Source organism: Papaver somniferum, chromosome 1 (genome assembly GCF_003573695.1).
Source record: "Papaver somniferum cultivar HN1 chromosome 1, ASM357369v1, whole genome shotgun sequence".
Taxonomy (NCBI): Eukaryota; Viridiplantae; Streptophyta; class Magnoliopsida; order Ranunculales; family Papaveraceae; genus Papaver; species Papaver somniferum.
Genome location: NC_039358.1, coordinates 37,785,815 through 37,798,313, shown reverse-complemented (window position 1 = coordinate 37,798,313; position 12,499 = coordinate 37,785,815). Strand labels below are relative to the sequence as shown.

Here is a 12,499-nt window from a genome sequence, read left to right as displayed (position 1 = left end):
TTCCTCCGACGAAGACGATACCTCATCCAAGTAGTCCGGGTTATCCTCCGGGATTCTATCTGCCAAGAAGTGATAGCTTGCATCGAATGCGAATGCTTCCCCCTTTACTTCCAAGTAGCGCGCTTTCACGATTTCGTGTTACAAAAACACAAAAACAATCTTACATTTGTCAGTGGTGTTTCGTTGGAAGATAACACAACATGGGGTACGTAAAAAAAACCACAAAATTACTTACAAATTGTGCAATGGACAAGGTGAAGGGGCGAGCGTTAAAAATCGGAGGTTGGCGAGCTAAAAAAGCAAGTATTTTCAATGACTATGTGTCTTTCATGGATGGATTGAACACTTCTTGCATTAGGATTTCCAAATTCTTGGATAAATTTGTTGTGTACTTTAACCCAAAAGGTTGTTGAATCCTCTTTTTCGGAGGATTGACGTCTAAGCCGATTTTCCACATACCATGCTTTCGTGATTGCCAAATCTTCTGCAGAGTCGAATGATGCCATTTCTTGTATGTATATGTATGAAATGAGTAGTTCTGGAGTATATGGAGTGAGAGGGAATAAAATGATCAATTTTGGGGCAAATGGGGTACAAGGGTGAGGTTTCTATTTATAGAGAAAGTCCCAAACGACTATTTTTTTTGAAAAACGTGTAATAATTTGAAATAATTGGTCTTTTAGAAGGACTATAAAAACCGATTTTGTTTATATGCCACAAGGAATCGGTCTTTATTGCGACCAAAGTAAACCGATTAAAGTCATTTGAAATTTTGAAATTTTACCAAACATTAATCGGTTTATATATTTCCATATGTGATCCGATTCGATAACATCCAGAAAGATTGGCCTGCATAATCGGTTTATAATGATATATCGAGTAAACTGATTCTTGACATGTCAGGCTAGAACTATAGAGCAACACATAAATATAATTAAAGCTTCAAGTTCATCAAGTTCAACACAAATATGATCCAAAATAAAAACCTTAAAATAACCACAAGTCTTGTAAACTTAAACTTTTAATATCTATAACTTAAACATAAAAACTTAAACAGCAGGAGCACCGGCACCAGCATCACCACCATCAGCAGGAGCACCGGCACCAGCAACACCACCATCAGCAGGAGCACCACCACCATCAGGAGCAGCTTGTACTTCAGCCATTAGTTCCCACATTTCTGCATGGACCTCCCTCCCAGATGAAATCATGTTTCTCCTCATCTTGGCGAAGGTGATGACCTCAATAAGCTCTTCAAGTGAAAGCTTATCAATCAATTCCAGGGCTTGTTCAAGCCGGGTTTCAGCTCCGAATGCAAACTTGTATAGGTTCCTCACCGCCACTCTTTGTGGTTGCCTCAAGATATCCTCATCGGTTAAATCGTGATTGTAGAATGGTAGGTGTCCGAAGTCCATTCTACAAAAAAAAAAAAAAAATCAAGTTAAAAATCCGTACATAAAGAAATATATGTAACCTGATTCTGAAGAGACCACTAAAATCGGTTTATGTGGTACATGTATAAAATATGATTCTGAAAGAAAGATGAAAAGACTATATTAATTGGATTATACATATTACATATATAAATCGATTCTGGCGATCTATCTTCATATTTCATTTCTAAGCCAGAATGGGATAATGTTCATCCTAATGTAAACCGATTACTGTGCATGCTCTTCATGGTCGAAAAAAAATCCGGAATCGATTTATTCGATAGGTCAAGAAAAACCGATTTTGGGTGTAATCAGAATTTTGATTTGTCAAAAACGATGATTTAAAGATGTGAACCAGTAAGATAAGAAGATGGGTTGATGGAGATTACCTTCTTCTTGGTTGGATCGAAGATCTTCGGAGTAGAGGATGCAAAAAAAATTGATTAGGGTTTTGAGAATTTGGAAAGTTTATGATAAAAATGGAAAGATTTTTTAGGTTTAGGTTTTTTTGATTTTGGATTTATTGAAAATAGAAAGATTAGAATTTATATTAGTAAGTCTTAGAAATTAATGCGGGGGTTAATTAGTATTTTTATAAGGTTTGGGTGTCTAGAGTAATTTGGGGTGTGAGAAGGAAAAACCTATAGGCCCCAATTTAACCAGATTTTTTTTCTTGTGCATGCTCTAACATTAAAACCACACGTATATGAAACTTTTGAGCAAAAATTTGAATTACATATGATTCAGAATCTGGCAGATCGGTTTTTCTTAATCTATATGGGTAAAATTGGTAGTTGGTTTAGTTTTTATTTGGCTAAAATATTTTGAGGTGTTTGAGTAAAACTGTAAAGAAAGAAAGTTATTTTCATATAGGATTAGATTTAGGTAATTACTGTTTCTCAAACATATATACTTTTCGCGTTTGATTGTCTAATCAATTCCACATATTTTGGTATTTGCATTTAAGGACTTGTCGATTTGATTGTCTAATCAATTCCACATATTTTGTTATTTGCATTTAAGGACTTGTCGATTTTGATTTCGATCGATTGGGCATCTGATTAGTTGTTTCGTGGAGGCATTCATAAAATTAGTTTCGTGGAGGCATTCTTATGAATTCGGGTAGGTAGGTTAGTATTTTCGCCTCAAAACAGATCTCTTAACAGACACCTTTGGATGAGGGAAGCAATTCATATCCAATTCATATCCCCAATTAGTTTTGGGCAGTCAGATTTGACATACTCTCTAACTCAGTCCTAATCCCTGACTCGAACATGGTCAGGTAATTTTGAGTAGTCGAATGAATCAGGTCAAACAAACATATAAAGTCGAGAGATCGGGAAAAAAACATATAAAGTCGAGAGACCAGGAAAAAAAATATTAAAACAAATTTTATTGGCTATAATTCACCACAAGCAGCATGAATACAAACAGCGTGGACTGAAACACTTAATGTCGATCTTCCTGAATTTGAATAATTCAAAAAACATAATGATAAAAACTAAATCTATTGATATATTGCAAACCGAGAAAAAAGGAACGTTCCTCGATCTATATCATTGCAATGCTCAGACAGGCAAGCTTTGTCGTCAAATTAGGGTGAAGAGCCTCAATCAGAAACTCTAGTCCACAATAGTGTCATCACCACACCTTCGGTATCATTCACCAATTGAAAATCTATGAATACCCCCCCAAACTGACATCTTGAGGCCAACCGCAAAGAAATATATCAAATGTGTGTGTTAGTTGGGTCATTACAGGCAGCAAAAACATTTTGGCTTAAGCAGCAAAGCGGGTCCCCATGCAACCAAAGCATACAGAGCCATGTACGTGTGCAAATGAATGAACACCAACTAATCACAGATCCTCAGTCTAGTCGAAACTTGATTAGAATCTTGTCAATCTCGCCCGCTGCTGTGTCTCATCCTCCCCAGTACAAAAATAGAGCCAGACATTGCAACAAATAGCGCCAGGAATTGTTGTCGAGTTGGTATATGCAAATGATCATATAGCCGATACACAACATTTTGGGCTCGGTTTAAGTCTTCCAAAAATATTTCATAATTTTTCGTATTTGATGATAGATGTCCATGAAGTTATATCTAAGCTTCTAGACGGGTTCAACCTGAAACCAAAGCTGTTACCAATGTACATAAATTGGGTTTAAATGTGAATACCTATTATTATTATGCGGGCGTTAAATTGCTGGTAGAAGAAGGCAAATAGTGCAGAAACCTCAGCTCAAGATCAATATTGCCAACGTTCAGCACTGAAATCACTATCTAAAATATGCGTATTGTTGCCTTAACTAAAATTGAATAATAAAAACTTAGCAAACAGTGATTAAATTGGAAAATAGGCTCAGAAATCAGTAATTATTTTTACATCAACGAGCTTTTTAAAGCTCTCAAAGTTTGATGGTATAATTTTGATCATCACAGCCATTTTAATATAAATCTAATTTGAACTACTAGCAGAGGCTTTGTTCTTTCTATTCAAGAATAAACGAGTTGCAACACAGGTACAGGTAAGGCCGGTAGAGGTAAAAAAAATTCTTCTAAAAGCATCCACCATCTAGAAAGCTTGCCCTTACATGAACTCCTAACTTCACATAATAAACCTTTCCGACAACCAACATCATTGGACTAATTCAGTTGGTGCGGACCCTCGAAGTGTATTTTGACCTTTTCAGGATAGTTATCTTCTTTGTTCACAAGTATAAACATCGATGTAGGGTTTTCAACAAAAAATGAAACCTTAAAAGGCTAAAATACACTTAAAGAGGCAGCAGCCCTCGGAGATAATAATAACAGACCTTAGAATGCTTGCCCTCATATCTGGCTTCTACGAATGCACTGCAGAAAAATAGACTTATGTAATAACGGAATATATCAGACAAATTAAATTTGAGAGAGTATAGATGGATCAGAGTACTGGCTTGGAAAACCTCTTCTGTTGAGAAAGAGGTTTAAACAAAACGCACATTATAATCATAGTCGATAATATGGGGAAAGGATCATCACCTCCATCTTACCTCAAAAACCTAAATCCAAAATCAAAATCTAGCCTAAAATTTGAAACTAAATTCATATAATCAATCAAAAAGTGTGTCTCAGACATCCAAGGAAGGATAAAACAGCATTAACTCTCAAGCCCGGCGAAAGGCGAAAGCTCTTAGGCGGCAACTGCGAATGTTCTTGAGAAACAAGCCTTAGTTTTATCATCATCGACACTCAATTCATATATAACAAAACCCACACAATATTAGATCAATTGGAATTAAAAATCCAAAGAATTGAGAAAAAAAAAAGAGTTTGTAAAGATAATGTTTCAGACATCCAAGGAAGGATAAAGCAGCATTAGCTCTCAAGCCCGGCGAAAGGCGAAAGCTCTTAGTCGGCAACTGCGAATGTTCTTGAGAAACAAGCCTAAGTTTTATCATCATCAACAATTTACAAACTCAAATTCAAATAAATTTTCCTCCATTCAAATTATCAGCAGAAAAGTAAAACAAAATTAAGAATCCGCTGAGAATTCTGAAAAACTGAAACGAAGGATTTACGAGATTTTCGTTTTGCGAATTGATCATCCCATAGGCACTTAAACAAGCCATAGGGGCAGACATCAATTCCCAATTCATAAAACTGGAAAAAAAAAATCAATAAAAAAAATCTGAGCTAAAATTGAGATTCTGAATAGATGGATCAGAGTACTGGCTTGGAAAATCTCCTGTTGAGAGAGATTTAAACAAAACGCATATTATAATCATAGTCGATAATATGGGGAAAGGATCATCACCTCCATCTCAATTATTTCTCATTCAGTAAAAAAAATAAATCGATTCTGATTTGAAAAACAAACATTAAGAATATGAATTGAAGAGATTACAAAGAGTCTCAGACATCCAAGGAAGGATAAAGCAGCATAAACTCTCAAGCCCGGCGAAAGGCGAAAGTTCTCAGGCGGCAACTGCGAATGTTCTTGAGAAACAAGCCTTAGTTCTATCATCATCGACAAATCTAATGATTCATACCCAACACCAAATCAAAATGTTAAGCGAAAATTACTACAATAAACATAATGAATTCTGAAAAACGGCATCAGACAGACTCATATTAGCGATGGATATTGTGATTTTGGACTAAAACCCTAAAGAAGACTGTGGTGAGAAGAGATTAGACAGCGGATTGTATTTATAAGGTAGGGGAAATATTAGGGTTTAAGAATGTTCGAGACTCTTTGCTCCTTGCAAGTACCGCCGCTGGATTTGAGAGGAGAGACTCGATTGGATTTGAGGTCTTAACCGACATACAAAGCCCAAGTGCCAACTATAAGTGGGTCTTGCGTAGGATTGAACATGATTTCGATTTTCCGCTGGAATCGGACCAAACCAGACCAATTAGGAAGAAATCAAACCGAACCATTTATTAATGGATCGGTTACTGTGTAGAAAATGGAAAACCGATAGTGTTGGTTTTGGTTTGGTTTGACCTATAAAACCGAATCAAAAATCATTGGAAAATCGATTATTTTTTAAGCTTAGTTTCCACCGTCGATTTACAAGTATTAGACTCTACCCATTGATTTAGAGGATAAATAGAAACCCTAAATCTAATATTTCATTATGATACTCTCCCTCTTTCTCTTTCTCCTTCTCTCAGTCGCCTCCCTTCTCCACCCCCAACTACAGCTGCTGCTACTCGACTTTTTTCTTCCCGTCTTCCTTCTTTTTTCTTTGTCAATAACTAAATTAAGATATATTATATATCTTCTTTTGATCTCTAGAATTAGAATAAGTTTTGACTATTCTTGATATTTTTTTATTTATTTTTTTGTCTGTAAATTTGTGTAAATCAATACTATAAGCAACTACGATTTTTTTATCTGTAAATTTGTGTATTTTTTTTTTTTGGTTTGACGTAATTATTGGTTAACCAAAAACCACTGGGACAAAACGAAACCAACTAGAACCATTTGGAAACCGAACCAATGGTAAATGGATTGGTTTGGTTTAGATTTTTAGAAACCAATAGTATTGGTTTCGGTTTTGGTTTGGCTAGAAACCGAACCAAAACCGACCATAAACAGCCCTAGTCTTGCGCAAGTTTGGTTACATCCGCCGGTCCATCCAAATTGGTGATATTGCCGTCTGTCACACGGTTAACACACTTCAGCCTTTATGCACTTGGCCAATCTATTTTCTTCTAAATCAAAATTGTAGTCGGTCTATATTAAAATAGAGGTTCTTCTCACAATCATTCAGGCTACTAAAATCAGCATAACTCCATTTGATGCATAATACCAAAATCAGCATAACTCCATTTGATTATTAAAATAGTAAAGCCAAATAAAAGGATAAATATACCAATAGAACTTAACTCTAATCTTGAACAGAGCCTTATTCTTACTGCATACTTGTAACTTTTCTTGTATCGGACATCCAAACCTTTACAAGATCAGGTTTATATAGTCTTACAAAAGCTATTTACAAAGTAACTGCCTAGAAGTTACAACTTTAATTTATGCAAGGCAGTTGGATAACCGTGCCAACTGGTCTAACACCCTCCACCAACTTAACTCGATACCCTCGACAATTCTTTTAGCTTTAAGTAAGTCTGGATTTGTTCTTGAAATTGCCACTGTGTTGTATCCTTCTCCCAATAAGCCTATGAATGTGGTAAACCATGCCACTGTACCAAATAATAGGTTCTGATATTCTTCTTGCTTTGCCTCTCAACTCGATCATCAAGTATACTTTTCACTTGCTTGTCAAATTGTAATATGATTACTGGTGGCACACACTTTGATTGCTTTTTCGAAGTGGCCTATAAATCAGGATGGTACGTCTTCAAAAATCTGACATGAAAAGTGGGATGCACTACTACGAGGTATCTCAATATCGCCAAGAACACAATCACACACACAAGAAGAACAAGTATTTAACGAGGTTGAATCTTCAGAAAGGAATAAGCAATTTTATATATCACCATATAAGCTGGAATATACAAAGCCTAAGCAGAGAATAAGAAAACTTTTTACTTAGTTCTAGTGTATTTTCTCTAGTTCTCTTTATGGCTATTTATACATATCAATAGGGCTGGACACATTCCTTAATAAGGATTACTTTCCTACAAGTATAGGGTTTCCTAACTTAACTCTAAGAGACAAACCTCTTAAGTATACTTAGGACACTAGTAATTGGTTTCCTAAACCAACTAGATTTCATAATCTAGTCCTTGACCATCCTGCCAACAATTCTGCACCTCGGATCATGCATTCATGCATGAGACGATCAATAGATAAAATCACCTCCATCTTCCAACGTCGATCGAACCATCATTGGATGCCTACGTATCCTCAATAGGAATCAAACCCGACCGTAGTTCTCTCAAATGGCCTTGCTAGAAGACCTCCACCAGGTTCCTTAGAACCTCTACCCCAAAAGGGTCTTTAACCAAATCGGAAGGATGTGGATCACACTTTTAGTTGTTCTTGCTAAACGAGTTTGTAAGCCACCTTACCAACTATTTTCATCACTTCAAAAGGACCATCATACCTTAGAATTAAGCTTTTATGCAATGTGTTGCTAGAAAATCTTCTTCCGAATCTGGGGCATTAGCTTCAAAAATACCATATCTCCCACCTCAAATTACACATCCCTACAATGTAAATCAGCATACTTCTACATCCTTCTTACTTCCTTGGATAAACTATCACGCGCCTACTCAGTCATTTTCACCTTCCATGTCAAATTGCAATATTGCGCCCTGAGGGACTCGAACCTGAGACATCCTGGAGTGCATTAAACCTTTGAGGAATGGGAAAGACCATCTGAGCTAAACCTTTGATTATGTTGCAAGAGATAAATGAAATATTTTTTATTGTTTTGTTTAGTCATTCACCAAAAACTTTGGAACTTAAGAGAACTACCTAATGTCGGGTCTGGTAAAAATGAAAATGGTGATAACATAAGATAAACTGATATTATCCTTTGGTTCAGGTGGTTGAGCATCCATTTTAGCACACCAATCCACTTGAAATCTATCACGAGGCATATCGGGTGCCCGCCAGCAAAAATTTGAATGGGTCGCTTGGATCCAACTAATTTTGGTGGTTTTTCACGAACCTAGTCTAGAGCATGGATGAGAATAACCGTCTCACAATGAAAGTCCAACTCATGGCATAAACCGTTACTTGGTGTTTATAATCAAAAGGTGTTTAGAAGATATATTACAACCTTCCTGCAATAGTAAATACACCAGTAAAAGATGAGAAAAAAGAAGGTCTTTTGCAAGTTGAGTCTTATTTTTTATTTAATCTCTTTTTCCTTTACCTCTTTTAGACATCTGTCTTTTTTTTTGCTAGTTTACCCAAATGCCCTCCCTTACGCTCAAAATCAATTTTAAGATTGTTCCCAAACTTAACACCTTGATAATAGTTTTGACTTCTCCACCAACCGGTTTGCGCTCTTCATTGACTTAAGTTTATATACCCATTGACCGGTCCAAAAGCTTGGGTATATTCTAATAGGTCACATATCAACATTTGGATTTGGAGATTCATAGTCTGTTCGTAATTAGTACAACATGTTATAGGGCCTATGGCCCATTGATGTGCGGTCCATTAGATGAATAGGTCTTCCCTTTCATGTATATAAGAGAACATTATATGTATGTAATAGTTTGATGCCTCTTTATCAATATCAAGTTCTTCTCCTTCTCTATCTCTTACTTTTCCCTATTATTTCCACTGCAAAACGTTATCATGCACGAGCTCAACCACTAAATTTTTTTTCTTTTTCTTTTTGGGTTATTCAAATCACTGAAGGAAGCGCTACTTTTAGTTGGATCCGTATTTCTGATTTTTTTTTCTCAATCAAGCAATACGTTGAGGTATACCTAAACTTTTTATCATTTTCTTATCAATTAGCATGTGATCTTGTCTTCCATGTTCTCATGTTGTATGTATGTAATTTTTTTTTCTTTCTTCACATGTATATTTGTATCACATGCGTCGATCATGTTCCGATTGATTGAATGAATTTTCTAATTTATGATTGTGTATATTGTATACATACATATATATATTATTCCAATGATCCGTCCATGTACTAATCTATGATCTACCCATATATATATTATTCTAATGTTTGTTGTGAGATGTTTGTTTGTTGTACACAATCTGTTTGTTCCTATTCATTTCTGGAGATTATTATGATTATTATAATATAATATTGTATTGTTTGTTGTTCAATCAACTGTATAACATGTTTAAATATGTTTGTTCCTATTCGTTACAACTGTATGCCTGATGTAGTGTAAATTTAATATTTTCATATATTGTTATGTCATCTTATGTTATTAAATGTTTTCATATGCCATCATCAAATAGAAAATTTTGGACTCTTTTGTTTTTCTGTTTATTCTTTTTTGCTTGGTGATCTTCACATGTTTTATTTTATAAGATGTTTTTTTATTATTTATGTCGAAGAGTTGTATGTCCTTTTTCAACCAGTGATTTATTTTAATTTTTGAAAAGTTTCTGATCATGATTGTTTGTACTGCATGTGTATTGTATGTGTATGATTGTCTTGATTGATTTGAAAAGTAATAATAAAATAATTAATATTATTCTTAAGTGCTCTGTGAATGTAACACATGTTTTAATTATTTGTTTAATTAGTTATAACGTCTGCTTTTATTATTTTTTTAATTAGTCGTAATGTTTTTAATTAGTTGTAACGTCTGCTATTTGTTTAATTAGTTGCAACGTTTGTTTTTATTTTTTGCTTAATTAGTTGAAACGTCTGCTTTTATTGTTTGTTTAATTAATTATAACGTCCGTTTTTATTGAATGTTCATTCATTTTGTTTGTATTAAATCAATAAATAAATTGTAACTTATGCACCATTCCATGTTCCGTGTTATTTTTCACATTGTTTTTTTTGTAATGTCTGCATTATTATAATGTTATGACGTTATTGTTGGCAATTGACTAAGTATTGTCAATCATTAACGGGGTTATTATCATTGGTTGGTTATTGACTATGAACTTTGACTGTTAACTGAATTATGATTATTGGCTGGATTTCTGACTTAACTGATTGACCTTTAGAACCATCAAGAAATTTGGTCTCTAAAAATCCATTTTGACCATAAAGAAATTTGGTTTGGGGATTATTATACAGGAATTATTTATTTTAATGTCCTTTATTATGGCACTTACGGTTGGTCCCAACTCGACTCAAAAATAACATTTTGGATCCAAAAGTACTCGAGAACCATTATTATGTTTTTTTGATGTGGAAATCATTTTTTTGTGAGAAATGAATATATTCCTTCATAAAACTTTCTGCCAATGACAAAGCACTGTCTAGGTAGAGCTAAATATACCTTATGTTTCTAAGTACATGCACTCCAATTTTTGTGGAAGCACTTACAAAGGGCGATATGAGTCAGAAATTATTTTTTCCATTTTTCTACTTCATTGATGGTACTAACAAACCAGTCCATCTTGAAGTATGCCAACAAGAGATTCAATATCTTCAGTAATATATTCAACCTAAAGTAAGTGGTTGACATGCGAAGTGAGATTCTTTTGTCCTGTTGAGATAAAAAAATTTCTCAAACTAAGCTAATCGTAGCAACATTGAAAATGAAAAACCCCAAAGTAATGAGGTTTAGGCATACTGACTCATGTGAAGCATGTGAAAACGAACATATACATATATGAGAGAAATATGTATTATTGTCCCAGGTAGTAAAAACACCAAAGTACAGGTATCAACCGAACATGGGATCAAGATAAGATGTCATTCTAGCTCACATCAAAAGAAAAGAGTTGGGAATGAATATTTCTATTGGTATTGGTACAAGCAATGCAATGCGGGTACCATCATAACAACCGATTTCCAGAGGGAGGTCATACTTTAAACATCAAATTTATTGGCAAGAAGAACTATGCTTAGCCAATTGACTATCTAATTCAGTTGAACTTTATACATTGTCTACACTTATGGAATTAAAAGTACATCATTTCCAAAAGACATTAGTTTTTTAATACACTTGAGATATATTTGGATGAAATATATATCATCCCCTCTGAAACGTAACATATATTCACTCTAAAGTACTTGAGTTAAATCCCACTTTTGTTAAGAATAAGGTCACACCACTTATTAAATCTCTCAAGCTTCAACGTCTAACTGATAGTGGTTTTTCTCCCACTAATTTAAGGAATATACACTAGTTTTTGAACTAATTCTTTATAATGTGACTACGATATTGGATCATCGAGCGAAGCAATGCTCAAATTTTGTTTCTAAGATGGAACAAGGATTAAAAGTCACAAAAGCTCTATATGTACCGAGAGCTAATCACCTTGTTAAATTCCAAAGATACCCATGCAAGTGGATATCATATGGAAACTCACAATGATGAGAATGTAATTTATTGCATCTTTTATAGTCTCTAATATATTTGAAAGGAAATATATCTTAGAGAAACTAATGAGTCAATCTAGTGAAATGTAAATCACTATAGTATTTGGATTATTAAATCCATATTGACTCCGATGATGAAATGTTGGGAATTAATTCATACAGGATTTGACATAACCATAAAGGCACTTTGGTTGTGACATGATGTTTTATTTTGAAAGGAATCATACGTACATCACTGTGTTTGAGGGGACGAGACAATAGGAAAAAGATTGACAAAATGTGAAATGACGGCATATCTCTCAGTAAGTGTTTTCTAAAGTACTAGATGCACAACCCCCTTCCCATTATGCTTTTAGGTAAGAAAGCATATTACTCATTTTTACAAAGTCTTCAGTAAAACAAGATCGAGACCATCCTAAGATGTAAATGGTAAAATTTAAAAGAAAACAATGTGAAATTCAGAAAAATATTCATGTAGAATGCGGACCATTAAAGTGACTTGTGGCTTTGGTGAATGTTTTGACATTTTGGACTAATTATAGTTCCCAAGAAATTTGTGTTTGGAAAACTACTAGCACATATTTTACATGTAAGGACTCACCACCCCTTGTAAATGCTAGAGAGT

The 12,499-nt window shown here is 34.5% G+C and overlaps 1 long non-coding RNA gene and 6 other non-coding genes across 8 annotated transcripts; all 7 read right to left on the bottom strand.

The window, feature by feature from the left end:
- Window positions 1-2,811: 2,811 nt before the first annotated feature.
- LOC113283433 lies at window positions 2,812-5,601 on the bottom strand. 2 transcript variants are annotated; one of them, XR_003327457.1, is made up of 2 exons: window positions 4,249-5,601; window positions 2,812-3,570 (listed from the first exon to the last, which is right to left on the bottom strand). It is a non-coding gene; the product is annotated as an uncharacterized LOC113283433 (long non-coding RNA). The 2 variants fall into 2 exon arrangements; XR_003327458.1 differs by having other exon boundaries at window positions 2,812-3,558.
- On the bottom strand, window positions 3,791-3,877 carry LOC113342457. Its single transcript, XR_003356686.1, has one exon. It is a non-coding gene; the product is annotated as a small nucleolar RNA snoR116 (small nucleolar RNA).
- LOC113341919 lies at window positions 4,354-4,462 on the bottom strand. Its single transcript, XR_003356209.1, has one exon. It is a non-coding gene; the product is annotated as a small nucleolar RNA Z103 (small nucleolar RNA).
- LOC113341144 lies at window positions 4,542-4,665 on the bottom strand. The gene has a single exon (XR_003355797.1). It is a non-coding gene; the product is annotated as a small nucleolar RNA SNORD14 (small nucleolar RNA).
- On the bottom strand, window positions 4,760-4,883 carry LOC113341152. The gene has a single exon (XR_003355798.1). It is a non-coding gene; the product is annotated as a small nucleolar RNA SNORD14 (small nucleolar RNA).
- Window positions 5,133-5,237, bottom strand: LOC113341916. Its single transcript, XR_003356208.1, has one exon. It is a non-coding gene; the product is annotated as a small nucleolar RNA Z103 (small nucleolar RNA).
- Window positions 5,326-5,449, bottom strand: LOC113341157. Its single transcript, XR_003355804.1, has one exon. It is a non-coding gene; the product is annotated as a small nucleolar RNA SNORD14 (small nucleolar RNA).
- Window positions 5,602-12,499: the final 6,898 nt, after the last annotated feature.